Raw genomic sequence first — 16,152 nt, 5'->3', positions numbered from 1 at the left:
TCCCTTCACAGCCTTTAATTTATTCAGTGAATTCCAAACTGGAAATCTTTCAGGAAAATAGTATAAATCACGCTTTACAGTAGAGTAAAAGCTATGCATTCAGATCTAGGGCTAGACAAATATAGTTAAAAATAAAAATATTTCTGAAAAGTTATTTACCTCTGGGGTTGCACTTCTAACTGTTCAGAGTTTACCACCACATATGCCATTTCCTTTTAAGGGCTTCAAAGACCTCCATATTTGAAGATGTAAGAGGTTAGGCTGGTAAGTCATTCCACTTAAGATTGCCTACCTCCACTATCCATATACATGAAAGCTACTGGGAAAAATTTCAAACCCACTTCCATTTGGGCCTGCATAATTTTGCAACTAACTTTTATATTTAATACTGTAATTTTAAGGCTGGAAAATGCATATATAAAATTACATGTACACCAATGAAGACCACATTCAGCAAATATAGCAGACTTTAGCACAAAGTTCCATGTGCTGAGGAACTAAAGCTTAACAAATTAGCTCCAGATATGACCATTTTAGGGGGAGCTAGAGACAGCCCTACAGGGCTGGCTTCTCTTTGACTGAAGAAATGCCTTCAAGAAGCCTCACTTGAGCTAATGAAGGCTTTATATAAACAATTAAAAGGCTGTTGTTGGAGGCTGGTAGAAAGCTCATATATCAGCCGTTAGTAATTATGAAGGTTTCCTATCTCCTTTCAGAATAAATATCTTGTCCCAGTTGTGGCTGGCATACTGAATGTCCAGGCACAGTTTTGCATAGCATAGTTTATATGGTATCTTTACATCTGCATCTCTATGATTCCTTATGGATGCCAGCCAAAGACCAGAGATTCCAATCAATAACATGATCAATAACATTTACTCAGGGTGATAATTATTAAAGAAGATTTACACTGGCTGAAGCGGTCATCAGAAGGTATATGATGTATGAGCAAACCACCTGGGAAGATGATTAAACTTAGAAACTTCATTTCTTTTGTTAAAAAAAAGGAGAAAAAAAGAGTTGGCTTCGCCCTGTAGTTTGGAAACCATACACGGTCATTACTGTTACGATTCCCATTGAATTAAATGAAATAAAAATTAGTTAGTTATTTTGTCTAAATATGAGATCAGGGACCAAAGATGCTTTTTGCATATGTTTATTGGTAGAATTTGTTATATGAATAGCTAATATTTATTATTAATAGATACACTAATTAAAGCCATACGAGTCATTTCCATTAGCTTACCCTCAAACTTTTACAGAGCTGTCCGTCTGGTTTTAATCAAAACCAAATGGTAATCCAAGTTCTCAGGCTGGAACAGCTAAGAGGAAGTCATTCAGAGGAGGCAGAAGAAAGCAGAAAAGATAAACAGATGATATTTGCTAAATTTGTATAAAGCAAAGCATATAGATGCTGTGGGTTACTCTGGAGACGTGATTCAGGCACCCTGTCAAACTGGAACGAAGTAGTTACAAGTGTTTTATGTCAGCAAAATACTAATATGATCAAGATGGAGTCTGTCCTTTTGCTTTTGCAGAGCTGGATTTGTGTGACTCTGGAGGATTCTCAGAAGAGGTAAAGCAACATACACTATTGCCTGCAATATGACTGTGTTTAAACTGTAGCCTTCATTTTCTCAGATCCAGCTTATTCTCTTGAGTAGGAGTACGATTTTTACATATGTGTGTAAACGGTGTCTATCTTAAGTGTGCATATTTGCTCATCAGAATAGCGTTAGTCCCTTTGTCAATGTGATGTGTTGCTTGAGTTTAGACCACGTTGTTCTCTGCCTGTTTCTCACTACCTGGTACCAAAGACCAGGCGTTTTGGAGATGTTCTCACGTTGTTCTGGGTAACTGTTATCTTTGCACAAAAAACAAGAAGTATATAATATTTAATTTAAAAAGAAAAGAAAAAAAAAAGGAGGGAGGAATTTGAAAGTGTTTTTACATTATGTAACCATAGCACAGATCATCCCGTTTGACAGAAATAGCTCAGCAGGGTATTAAGCTGAATGTCTTGAAATGCTCGGTCTTATGGACTTCTTTCTCCCCCCCCCCCCCCCCCCCCACCTCTCCGCGCTCTCCTCTCCCTGGCGCAGGCAGGCAGACTCGCGCTCAGCCTCTCTCTCCTTCTCCCTCTCTCTCAAAGGCAGGAAATACTTTTCAGGCAATCTGGGCCTGGTTGTTGAGGCCCCTTTCACAAAACATCAGTCTGAATTTAGTAGACAGAAGTCACTAGGAAAAGCTTGACAGGCTCGTGCTTAGTTAAGGCTCCCTCCAGCTGCAGAGGGTGTTTTTGTTAGACTCACACATTGAGCAAAACTGCTTAGAATAGAGCAATGATCTCAGTAGCGAAATCTGAACTTTTATGCTAGCAGGAGCAAACTGGGACTGGGCTCTTTTGTTTGTTTATTTGCTCCTTCCTTTTGTTTTTGCTTTTTATTTTTTTTTTAATTGACCAAAGATTTTTAGGGCGGTTATGTCTGAACTCCAGATTCTCTTCGTCTAGGTAAGGCTGTCTTGGAATCTTTCTGGTTTTTTAAGTATCAGCAATTAAATAGAAACCAAAAAAAAAAGGGCAAGAAAAGAAAAAATCATCAAAGAAATAATCAGTATCCAGCACTGGAGCTCTCTGCGTTCAGGATCTCAGCACTAAATCTGGAGGTAATCACTGAATTCACCTTTAGTTGTAGTCTTTGCCAATTCTGTTTATCAAAATGTGCCAGATCTATCTTCTGGTATATTCTTCTTAATCTTTTTTTTAAAAAGTGCTTGATATGCTTAACTTTGTTTATATGCGTTCATATATAGATAGAGCTGCATGGTCTTGCTTGCATATTTTCATGGACATTAGATAGGAAAGCTAGATGTGTAAATGTTTTCCTTTTTCAACTCATTTGCCAACAGGGAGGGCATTTAGGGCTATGGTTTTTTCTCTCCCCCCACCTTCCCTTTTCTTTCTTTTCCCTCCCCACCAGCAGTAATGATGAGGAGTGTTTTATGTAGATGTAACACTTACACCTCTGCTGAGCTTGGTCTCAGAAGTTTGTGTTATAACTGGCAGTATTCTTAATTGTGTGCTCTCTATGTATGAAATCCCAAGGTTTATTTCTTGGTATTAGCTAAATTAGGTTATTTTTAGTAACCTGTGATTAGATATGCAATTTGGGGTGTGCTGTTGTAGCATTTAGAAAAGGGAAAGCAAGATTAAGTGAATGTCAGCTGACTGTAATTTTCCGTGAAGTTGTATGAATTTGCACAGTTGTTTTCTTCACCTAGTAAGTGTTTAACCATTAAAATAACAAGAATATGCTGTTAAGGAGTTTAGGGAAAAATTGGGGTATTTGATGTGTGAACAGAGCTATTGCTATTTTACATAAGGTGGTATTTTAATTAATAATTTGTTGTGGACATCAGAAGCATTTTTCATAGCAGTGTATCTAGTACACGTTGTTGTTCTGAATATCTAAAAGGGCAGTTGCTTGTAAGTGACATGAGAGATTCTTTCTTCCTTATGTGCATCATTAAGGCTCCATATAGTTATTGACCAGATTGGTAACTAAGCAGGAGTCTCATGTCTGCATAATTCACAGAGGTTTTAACTGTGCTTTTGCTGAGTATTTTTTTCAAAATTATTGGAGAGTACTGAAATGACTTTGTGTCTTGTGTGAAAAGACATTGAGTACCAGTAAATACTGCAGAATGGGGTCAAATATCTCCTCTGCAGTAGATCGAGAACTGTACGCTTTGCAGCCATTTGGGTGGAAGAAAGTTGTTCGTGGTGGTCAGAAGTGGCTCTGGGGTTGTGGAGGAGACTGAGAACAGCTGAAGTTGTCCCTGGGTACACCCTAGAGTGAATTTTAAAGTCACAGATGCTTCTTTGCTTATGGAGAGCACTCTCAGCTTCAGTGCCCTGAGGTGAGAGAGCTGTGGTAGGTAGGTAGGTGGTGGGACTGAGGAGCTGAGATGAATCTGAATGGCTGAGTCTCTGCGTCACTCCCATGAAATTTGTGCTGGAACTGTGATGTCTCAAGGGATTTAGCTGTAGTGCTTTTTACTGCACTGTATCCCCATGCTTGCTCCTGCAAGTATGCATGTCCATACTTTGTACCAGCGAGTACTCTAGTTAAACTAAAGAGAAAATACCAAATAATAAAATTAATTATTGCATATCAAGGGGCGCTGCCTTCTGTAGCACCGTCTTATGGGTTCTAAAGAGTATAATGACCTCATCTGATCTCACTCACGGATGAAAATACTTGACATCTGAGATAGTTGAACTGTAGGGTGGACAATAGAATGGAACCCAGAAAATATTTTTTCATAATGCTGAAGTTTCTATTAGGCAATAAGAAAATGTAACACAGATAACTGCCTGCCTTTTTGAATTAGGAGATTTATTTAAAGTCCTGAAGATAAATCACTGATTCTAGTTAAATACTCTGTTATGCTATCCTGGTTTTGTTTCTTAAGATATTGTTGGTCAAGGAAAAGAATTCACAGAATTTACTTTCTAAAAAAACCTGAAAAAATATTTAATAGATATATCGCAATAGTGAACATGGAAAATGAGAAGGATACAGCCTAGCGTTGAGCATCTAGTTTTTAACTTTGTTTCTTCAGAAATGTTAATGTTCTTAATTTAAACCAAAAAATAACCCAAATAGTTATATCAGATTACTCCTTTGAACAATAAAGAACATGAATTAATGTCTTCAGCCTTAAGAAAAGCAATGCAAGTAGTAATATTAATGTAATAGAAATTATTAAAATATTTTTTACTTCACTAAAAACTTATGTGCCTGCAGCTTGTTTTCTTTCCAACCTTGTACCTGTTGATCTCTGTGCTAAATTCTATAATCAGAGCACTTGGACGAAGAAAGTTTGTTTATTTTTGCCTAATCTCTAAAGGTGTTCCCTCCCAAAAGGCAATAAAAAGCAGAGGTAAAAGCTTGGGTTGACAGTTTTTGAGTAGGCAAGATTTATAGTAATTCTTTTAAATCAATTTTTAAAATTATTCTTTAGGTGGTGGAACAAGAGAAGGATGCCCATTTTGGCTTTTTCATGACTCTCAAAAGTTAATTTTTTGTTAATTGTCAGAATTTTTAAGCTGAATTTCATATAATACTTTTATGTTGTCTTATGTTGCTCTGTTGTTCTGTTATTCATTATTAACATGAATTTTGATGCTGAAAAGTGTCTTTGGTATAGAGCTTTCCTGAGGAGGGCAGTAGCAGAAGGAGGAAGCAAATTTATGAACGGTTTTCTCTTGTCTCAGAGAGGAGACATTTTTTAGAGTGTTTTCCTGTTTTATTTTAGTCATCTGGTTCCATTTTCTGTTGTTTGTTTGGAGAAAAAAAAAAGAAAAAATATTTTTTTAATGTTGTTCTTTTTGTTTCTTCTATAAAAGAAAAAGGAAAAAGACCAAAAAAAGAGTAACACGGGGTAAAAGCAATTGAAGGAGTGTGTGCTGAAAAGCTTGATCTTGATTCCTTTCCTAACAGAAAAGAACCTCTGGAGGTCTCCAGTCGAACCCCTCCTAAAAGTGGGCCAGTTAAAGGACGTTGCTCAGACCCTTTTCCACTTGCATTTTAAATATCTTCAAAAATGGTGATCAGTGTAAATACTTACTAAGAACTTTAGCTCGACTGGATAGAGACAGGTGTATTTTTTATGTGTATGTGTGTGCATATAGGTTTATGTGTATATGTGTATATATATATATAAAAAATATATACCCCAAACCAAATTTATAGATAAATTTCACATGCAATTCCTACATATAATCGGATTGTGAATTTTATTTTTATGGAAACAATTACTGATATTGAATCTGAGTAAGTTTTTGGGCTGCTGACTGTAGCCTGTATTTCATTCCTGATATTTGCTGATGCTTCTAGAAACTACTTTTAAGAACAGTCTGTTGGTATAGAATTTCAAATCCACTATTACCACAATTGCTTATTTCTCTTGAATGAGGACAATTGCTTTTTTTGAAATTAGAAACGCCTGGAGTCTTATCTCTGGCACTGATTTCAGAAGTTTGCCTTACATTGTATGGATCTACATAAAAACCAGTTTAAATCACATAACGTACCCTCTACTTGTAGCTTTTTCTTGCCTCTAGTCTCTTCTTTTTCTTACTCTGATTCATGTTATCTCCTATTAGTTATTTTATTGTATCTTGTGTCAAAATCTAGTAGGTTTAGATTAAATGTCTTGAACTTTAGGAAAGTTTGTAAACACCTTCTGTTACCTCTGAATCTCTAGTGGTTCTCCCACTCTCTAGTTCACGCTTTATCTGCTCTAGGCTTTCTAGGGTAGGTAGATTCATACAGCACTAGGTCTCAACCATGAGAAATAATTTTTAATCCTATTAAAAATAAATGTTCCAACTCAAGCATCACTGTACTTTGCACAGGTTGCCTTATGATTCAAAATTTCACTTTGGACAAGGTGGGGACACTGGTGAGGTTCAAATAGAAAATTTCATTAGGCTGAGAAATAAGGAAAATCTAGTGTGATACGGAGGATTGTTGCAAAGTGTTGTTTGGTTAGGGAGCTAAGAGAAAACAGAAGATGCAAGATGAACCAGTGAGAAATTTGCCTAGCCAAAGCAGTTGGCATTAGATTATTAAGTTTATTAAAGAGCATCCGAAAAATTTAGTTATGTATTATTAGCTGTTAGACAGTAACAAAATATGAATCTGTTCTCTTCACTAATATTTTTCTTTGCAAGACACATGCATCAAGTGGGCAAGGAAGATTTCTTTTGGATTCACTGTTTCAGTCAGGAGGCTTTGACCCTCCACTTCTGAGTAGTCCTGAGAGGCTCAAAACACTGAAAGTTGTTGAAGTAGAATCATTGCACACTGTTTTGTCCACAGCTGAAGGAAGGGCAGATAAAGCTTTCATTTTGCTTGAATTATTTATCTTCAGATAATGCTTTTTTATCAGATAGAGATGGAAGCTCTAAAATGAGAAGGTTTTGCTGAAAGTATGGTCTCCACAGCAGAAGCTGGACATGCAGAGACAAATCTACATTTTATTTTCATTACATATCTGTGTGCAGGAGATGTCAGTGCCTTCCTGGCAACCTCCAAACCTCGAGTCACTGTCTGCTTAATTGGATCTACAGCTAAAGTCTTTTGCATGTCATGTGAATATAGGTAACTGGTAAAGGAAATAGACCTGAATTAGTCTTCAAATAGAGGGAAGCCATCTGCGTGAGCTCAAGGGTCACCTGTTTTATTTTTCCTGTACTTGTGTACTCAGAAAGACTATTTCCAGGGTTGGGCATGTCTTTCCAGGCAGGCTACAGATGCTGAATAGTAGAGTATTGTACTTTTGGGAGACCAGCTGATGAGTTTGGAATTAGGTATCTCTAAGAAAATACTGTGGAGAAAGTCTACTGACTATGACCGTAACAGTCATATTGTCATTATGACTATTCAGGGACAGAGAGAAAGGGGGTAAAGAGGAGAAATACAAACACACTGTACACAAGTTCTGTGAAAGATAAGCTTCCTGAGCTCTGAAATAAGAATATTATAAGGAAAAGTATTCAATTGCAAGGTTTTTCTGTGATGCAAACTTTTTGCCCTCAATTCGATGAACCTGGGAAATTATTTTTTACATTCCCTTCCTTGAAGCAAGTGAGCTTAACTGGGTCCTCCAGTACATTTACAAAGCACTCAATGTGCACTACATGTTATTTCTCCCCCTAGATGCAAAGAAATACCTGGTACAGCAGCCATTTTCATTAATTTTAAATTTTTTTTTCCACATCTGGTTATGTTCCAGAAATACTTGCTCAGTTTTCTTGTAGTACATTTTTTACAGTTGCATGAAAATAGGATTCCAGTTCATTCCCACCAAAAAGTACAGGCATCTCAATAATCATTCCTTCTAGACTCTTGATGACAATAATTCTGTCTTAATCAATGGCACAAAATAATTTTCAACCCTTTACGTTATATGCATAATAATGTCAAAAATACTTTTTAGACCTGTCTATACCAGGAATAAAATCATGCCTCTTACTATCCAGTAAGCAGACTGATTGCCAAAAGTCATTCTCCATAGTGCCTCAGATTTCATAGCTATAACGAGCAACAGCAACTTTTCTTTAAATGGAAACACTATAATAGAACTTTAAACCTAAAAGGCATCAGGAATACAGTCTGGTTAATTTATATTGTTTTCAAAAGGACCTCCTGTAGCTAGAAAATTAGTTTTTTACTAGAGTTGCCTAGAAAATGGAATGTCTTCCATCCTAGGGAAAAAAAAAAGGTTTTGGAAAAAATTATGTTAACTCAGGACCAAAGATAATAGTCACAATTTCTGAGTTACCATGCCTTACAGGACAGCCTTTTCTTATTTCACGTTGTCTTTTCAAGACACTTCCATCCAAGACAGTAGGGGAAAGGAGGTGAGGAGGCATACCTCTAACTATGGTATTTTTCCTGGTCTCCAAATGTAGAAATTGTTTGCGGGGAGGATTGAATGGGCAATGAAATTTCCATATAGAAGACCTCTGTTTTAAAAATAGAAAAAACCCAACCCTAAATTCCAGAAAGCAAGCCAGAAAAACCTATGCAAAAAGGAGACTTTAAACCTTTACATCTTAGATTATTTTTATTAATTCCAAAGAAATGTATGCTATGTGGAAATCAAGATCTTAGAATGTATCTTTCAAGCTCCTAAATTTTGAAGACCAGAAGACCTGCAGATCAGAATTACTATATGCCATCGCTCTGATTTTCTTCTTAAAATACTATGCTAGAAATGGTTTTTGGCTTAAAACTTCTTTTTCTAGAATGCATTTAAAATTTGATGACTGTTGCCACTCTGGAATATTGTTACAGTGAGGGTAAAGTGTTATCATAACAGCTACTAAGAATTTAATGCTGATCATTAATGTATTAAAATACCATTAAGAAAATTACAGTAAGGTATTATAATTATAGTATGAATACTTTAAGAAATAGTATTTCTCTGATTTACTGACTATTCATTAATGCCAAATAGTACAAAAATATAAAGTTGGGTATTTAAAATTATAATTTAAATTAATTTTGATTTGGTAATTAAATTGGGTGTAAATAATATAGATCTTAAGTAAGCCTAGATGACTATGGATCAGCTGGGATCCTGTCATTTCCCTTTTCTCATTCTTGAGGAAGAGGCTTAGCTGATCTGAGGCTCAGCACTGGAAATGAACCAAATACTAATGCAACCAAGCTAAAACCCACTGTAATCACATGTTGGCAACAAGTAAAAGCCCTTCTTTGTATGATGATGAGCACTAGTAATGCAGCTACTTTTTGAGAACGAACAGAAACAGCATGGGGTTGCTTTACTTTGGTGTTTTCTAATAATAAATTAAGGCATATTGACAAAGTTTGGTCTCATATCTTGGGAATTGATAATATTTTCACAAGACAAGCAGAAATTTGGATGTCTCTGAATAAGTTTCCAACTTAACTTTATAGTTTGGGGTGTCTAATGTAGTGAGATCTTGTAACTGCTGGACAGCATCACAATTTTGGTAACATGTTACAAGCCTTTTAAAGAAAGGATGTTAACAACCCTAAGATTATTGCACATTTTCACTGGCAGTAAACTATAACGAGCACATCTGACATGTCAGAATCTATAAAGGAGAAAAGAAAATAGCTAACTAAAGGGATAATGACACTGATCCCTCAAAGAAAGGAAATCCTTATCAAGTCAGAAGAATGTCTTCAGGCACGTGGCTTGATTAACATCTTGTGTGGTTTTTCTTCTATCAGAAATCACAATTTTTTCGCAGTGTATAATTTATGTGTTCTGTACATTATAGATTCTGCTTCTCTACATGCGTAAGAAAAATCCCAATTATTTCTGTTTTAATATTTCTGCTTTCCATTTTTACTTTGGTCCTCGGCAAGTTCCTGTAATATGAGGCACAATGTTCTCCTCCTTCATGATACTGTTGATTTTCATATGGCACTAAATCCTCTCTTTCCCAGGCAGGAAATCTTGGCCTATTTGACAGCTTCTCAGACAGATGCTATACCATACTTTTCATTCTCTTATATTGTTTTTTTGCCATACCTTTTCCTGCTCCATTTCTCTTTCTGAAATGAAATGTCTGTAACCGCATATATTTTTCAGCTTATGGCATAAGAGCTTAGAAAATGTTATATGCCACTGTATGCTCAGTTTCTCTTTTGCTTACTGTGCTATATACTTTCTAATTTTCACTGAGATTGAAATTCAGTTCCAGATTACCAGCCACAGTGATTATTAGTTTGTATGGGGTTTTTTGCCTGATTGGTAGCAGATATCACAAAAGTTTTTCCTAATATCCAACCTTAATATCCCCTTTTCTAGTTTAAAACCATTACCTCTTGTCCTATTGCCACATGCCCTTGTGAACAGTTCTTCCCCAACTTTCTTATAGGCACCTTTCAGATATTGGAAAGCCACTATAAGGTCCCCCTGGAGCCTTCTCTTCTCCAGGCAGAACAAGCCACACTCTCTCAGACTGTCTTCATAGGAGGGGTGCTCCAGCCCTTTGATCATTTTGGGGTTGTCTGGACCCAGGTGCAGGACCCTGCACTTGGCTTTGTTGAACCTCATGAGGTTTACCTGGGTCCATTTCTCCAGCCTGTCCAGGTTCCTCTGGATGTCATCCCATCCCTCTGGCACATTAACCGGCACATTAACCTCACCACTCAGCTTGGTGTCATCAGCAAACTTTCTGAGGGTGCAGTCACTCCCACTGTCAATACCACTAACAAAGTTATTAAACTGCACTGGTCCTAGTATAGACCCTTGAGGAACTGTGCTTGTCACCGTCTTCCATCTGGACTTGGAGCCATTGACCACCATTTATTATTATTACTCATTTATATGTATATCTCTATTATTATCAGCCATTTATAGTTAGACTTTTAGACTTTTTTTTTTTTATAACTGCATACCATTATATTTACTGTCAGGTAATTTCATATGTAATTTTATTTCCTAGCTCTCCACTGCAATTGGGTCTGTGTGTATCATTAACGAACATTGTTGTTTCATTATTTTTCTCCTGAAAAACCTAAAAAGCAGAGGTTCTAATAGCTGCATTTGCAAATCATTTTATAATCTCCCTCTTTACTAAAAATAACAAAAAAAAATCATAGATTCTCCCTTTTGGCTTTCTGTTTCTTTGGTTTTAAATTTATTTTCATTCTTCATAAGATTTTCAGTCAATTTATTGCAGATGGATATTGGACTTGCATGTAATAGTTCAGGACCAAGTGGTCTTTATTTGATTTGATTTTAAAACCAGCTTTTGGTGCATCCCACCGTTGTCTACAGCATCCCAAGGCTAAGTGCACAGAGCAAGTCCCTCTGTTCCTCCAGTCTTCTCATGGTGTAGAGATGCGACCCATAAGGCTCTGTGAGGAGACTGGAATTTGTGGGCCAAAAGTCTTTCTGCTTCTTTTTCATGATCAGAGAGGAAAGATTGGGAAACGAGCTTCATTCTTACCCTAGAAACACCCATTCCAAGCTCTGGTCAGGATTGTTCTGTCTCTATGCATCTCCCTTCTCAAGTAAAATGTGCCTGACTCCAAATGCAATTGCTAGTAGCTTGGAAGAGCATCCCTCTTGCAGCTCTCCAGATTTCCTCCCTCTGCCTTGCAGGCATCAGAATCACAGAATGATAGGGGCTGGAAGGGATCATTGGAGACCATCTAGTCCAACCTCCCTCACAGAGCAGGCTGCACAGGACAGCTTCCAGACATGTCTTGAATATCTCCAGAGATGGAGACCACACAACCTCTCTGGGCAGGCTGTCCCAGTCCTCTGCCACCCTTGCAGTAAAGAACTTCCCCCTCATGTTTAGGTAGAACTTTCTATATTCAAGTTTCTGCCCATTGCCTCTTGCCCTGTCACTTTTGTTCCTTGTTCCTATCTACACAGAGAGAGTAACTTCAGGTACATTTGAAGGTTAAAAGTTCAGTAATTTCTCATTTGATTAATGTTATTCAATTCTACCGGTCGGTTCCTGATCACTTTATTTTCTTGTCCTGAAACCTCTTCTAACTGACATTTCAATATGTCACTTCCTCAAACTTATCTAAGGATTGGTATCTGTTGCCATTTATTTTTGTTTATTTGATTGACCTACAGCTGGCAAGAAGCAATTATGGGGGTACAGTGAAACAGTCTGTTTTTAAATCCTACATTGTATGTGCTGGGAGAAACGTTTGTTGCATCAGCTCATACCTCTGTAATAAGTACCGATACCAAAGCCACACAATGCAGTGTGCATTCCTGGTGTGTATTGAAGGCACAATGCAATGTCATTCCAATACTAGTGTTTGAGAGTGTTTCATAAGGTTTAAAGCATTTTACCTGAAAATGAGACCCAAGAATAATTCCAGAAAGCACATTTTATTATGGTTCATGTGGTAGAATGTCACACTCTCGTGTTGCGTAGAAATATTTCAATAAAAAAAGAAATATAGTTTTCTGTAGAATTAAATGACTATATTTTGTGCATAGCTGTTATTCTGTCTCTTTTAGAAAACTTTGGACACTGGCACTTGTATTAGAGTATCACCAAAACTTTAGCTGGAGGAATTTAGCAATCCTAAATAATGCAACATATTCAGTTCTTATTCACCAAAGACTGTATTATAAATACTTTCAGAAACTCTCCCTATCTGTCTGCATTGTATGACCAGAGTACTAAGTCGCTGAAAAATTTCCATTCAGACAATTACAGCTGAGTCAAACTGTTAGCAAAATTGGATTACCTCACCAGTGACAGCAACTTTTAAGGGACAAACTATGATTGTAAATTTTATGTACCAAACATTGCTCCGAATGTTACATTCTCCGAGTATTCATCAACAAAGTGTAAAGCGAGGGGTGAGGATTTTGTTTTTTGTTATTCACTTGAATTTTAATACTTTTTGCCTTAGAAGGCCTGCAGAATGAAGCAGAAGAGAAAAATTTTAGGTGAGCAGTGACCAATAAGGTGTACTGTCTCTATAGGTATATGGATTGCATTGATCTGACTCCTTTAAAAATAATTTTTAAAGCAGAACCATATATACATATAAGTAATTTTTAATATTCCTGTTTGTCTTAGTATAGGCAGGGCTTCCTTAGTTTGTCTTGAAAAATGTGAATATCAGTAGCCCTGACTCTTCTCTTGGAACCAGCAGGACTTGGACTATGGATTTCAGTCAAGTAGGAATTACTTACCAACTGTCACTGCTACACAAAGGCTGTATTTCTGTTTCTGTCCTCCAATTGATGGCTGAAGGCAAACAGCAAGAGATATCCTCAAAGAAAAGGACAACCAAATTGTAAAAAGAATCTATTGGTCTATATCTGTGCTTATCTGTACAGAAATCAGCAACGGCTACATTACTGGCCTGTGTTCACATTTATAATATAAAGGGGAATCACATGCATAGACATGCCAACCCTACCATTAAAATTTATATGAAAGATTTCAACTGTACTGTGATTCCATTCTGAAGACAAGGTTGTCTTAAAAGGTCTGTGTCTCTTGATTTTTAGAACAAAGTTGTAGGTATTTTCAAAAGAGGCATCAGTTCAAACATTTTTAAATATTTGATGCTACATTATTATCTTTTCTAGATAAAAGAAATTAGGGAAAGATGCATCAGGTATTCACTAGATTAATACCCGGCTACAAATAATCCATGCATTTCTATTCTGAGACATCAGGGCCTGGAATGGTCTATACCTATGCACTGCAAAGGCTGTTTATGTAGAAACTGCAGGCAAGGTGAGCCTCCATATCAGTGAAATCCGAAGGATGGTGTATGTCCAGGAATTAAGAGAAGGAAGGACTAGAAATTCTAAAACAGGAGATGCTTTAAAAGAACTATCTGAGCGAAGGCCTACAGGCTTATGGTTTATCTCAAATTATTTGTAAACAACATTCTGTCTCAGAGCTTGGTATGGAGTTACTGAAAGAGCTGAATGTAAGCCAGACCAGGAAGATGTGAGATTAGTTTATAGGAAACAGACCCTGTTCACTCAGACTTCCTTAAACAAAGTTTGCTGACTGGGGTCACAGACCAACGAAGATAAAATAATGATAACAAAATAAATATTTCTGCTTGATCTCCGTTGCTTACGTACGCCTGCTATGTAAAAAATGTACTGAAACAGTCTTTCATCTCTGTGTAAGTTCATAAACTAACGCTTTGCCTTATTTTTTTGCAGAAAAGATTTGCATCCCATGGTAAAGCATTAGCAGAAACTGAATTCCACTGACAGGAGAGTAGGTGCTGTCCTGCCTTGGCTGCCCAGTCTAGAACTCGTGACACATTTAGTAAATTTTACCATGTTTTTTGCAACTTTCTCCCTTCCAAAGCCATTCTATGTATTGCAAGCCAGAGGAGGTCATGTGTGGCATAATACTTTGTCCATATGGTGGATCTGGTGGGACTAGCGGGGATGTCAGACATGGGTTCATTCTTGTCCTTTTCGTAGCCAGGGATTCCACCAAGGTGTGCCCCTGCATGGCAGTGTCTTATTTGTGCCTGCTTTTGTCATAGCCCTTCCATCCCAATGTCATGGACTGCACAGCCTGACTCGTGAGGTGGCTGTTGCTGCTGGAATGCCTCTATGTCTCTCTTCACCCCTTTCTTCCACCCAAGAAAAACTACTCCTGCGTCTTAGGAAGCTGAGGGAGGAGGTGGAGGACAAGAAAGCCCTGCCTGTGTGCCACTGTCTCCCTGCTTTTGTAACTGGGGGGTTTTCTTGTCCCATCCTGTGCCCCAGAAGGGAAGACATGTTTCTGACAGGTCTGGGTAGTCACAGAGAGAGGCGTCTGAGTAAGTCTCCTTCTGCTTCTTTGCATTCTCACTCTAGCTCCAACCCTGAGGTCTTCCTGCTGCAGCATGCACAGCTTTCGCAGGGTGTCAGTCATAGGTATGGATACTGTTTTGTTTAAAGGTACTTCTTGTAGGCCATCACATTTCCTTCAGGAGAAAAGTCAGAGAAGGTAAAACGCTTCTTGAAAAATGTGCAGCACAGCCAAATCTGAATGGAAATTCATGAGACAAAGAAAGGACATTTCTCTCTCTGATTTTCAAAAGCCTTCTGGGAACAGTTTAATTTGAGCTTCTCAGAAAAAAAAATCACACAGGAATCCTCCTTGAAGAAAAATGCTAGACAATCTAATTATAGGCAAGCCCACTGGCTCATCTTATACATAGCTTAACTCTGTGCTTTATCCATTGCAAAGTAGCTATCAGTTCTGAGACTTGTTGCAAAACATCCCAAAATAAACAAGCATAACAGCTTGCCCTATTTTTCATTATATTTTACAGTGAAAGGAGACAGGCAGTAAATTATTTAAAAATTCCATCTAAGATGACATCTTGTTTTGTAAACACCATGAAACATCACAGAGGGTGCTTGAAGGGGATTCTGCTGCAGCATGATCACCCACTGCTCACTTCCATTTTCTTTGGTCAAGAACGCCTACTTGAGTAAATATTGCCAGTATTCTTTAACTCACACCATGGATCAAGCATTTTCTGTCCATCGATTATATTTTCTTTCAAAATTCATTCTTCAGAAAGTTAATAGTATTAAGCAATACCAAGCTAAATGTTATTGAAATGTAAAAGCTAAAAAAAATAGAAGTTTTAAATATGGGAGCAGCTTTGAACAGAAGAAAAGGTCTTTTCGCTCTACAAAACATTGCACAGACTACTAAGAGTTCATCTGCTAGTCTTAAAAATCTGGAAAAATCAGGTATGAATGGTTCTAGTTGTGGAACGGTAATGATGGGAAGGGAGAAAGAGGGATGCTTCCTCCCTTGGTGACCAGTACAAAAGGACTTGAGGAGGGACATTTCTCAGAGGAGAAAAGATGCTTCATGTAAAGAAAAAAGTGAGTGGCAATAGCAGAAAAGAGATGATCCAAGCAGGAACCCTTTCTTCTGCAAAGTGGCAGTGCACTTTGGCAGAGAAAGGAGCGTAGTTATGATCCTCATGCAGAGGTCTGGAGCGGTCAGTCCTCCAAAGCACAGCTCATGGGAGTGCAAAGGAAATAGGTGATTTTGAACACAGAGCTTGAAGAGAGAAAAAATGTTCCTTGCTGGCCCATAGTGGC

General features: G+C 37.5%; 1 protein-coding gene across 1 annotated transcript in view; it reads left to right on the top strand.

The window, feature by feature from the left end:
• Positions 1–2,485: 2,485 nt before the first annotated feature.
• The window catches only part of DLC1 (DLC1 Rho GTPase activating protein), a 220,654-nt gene continuing 206,987 nt past the window's right edge, over positions 2,486–16,152 (top strand). Inside the window, exon 1 of the mRNA XM_084266827.1 lies at positions 2,486–2,667. The gene's annotated coding sequence lies outside the window, so the exon portion shown is untranslated. The remainder of the gene's footprint in view (positions 2,668–16,152) is intronic.

Source organism: Gallinula chloropus (genome assembly GCF_964237585.1).
Source record: "Gallinula chloropus genome assembly, chromosome: 7".
Taxonomy (NCBI): Eukaryota; Metazoa; Chordata; class Aves; order Gruiformes; family Rallidae; genus Gallinula; species Gallinula chloropus.
This window is presented reverse-complemented; position numbering and strand designations above follow the sequence as displayed.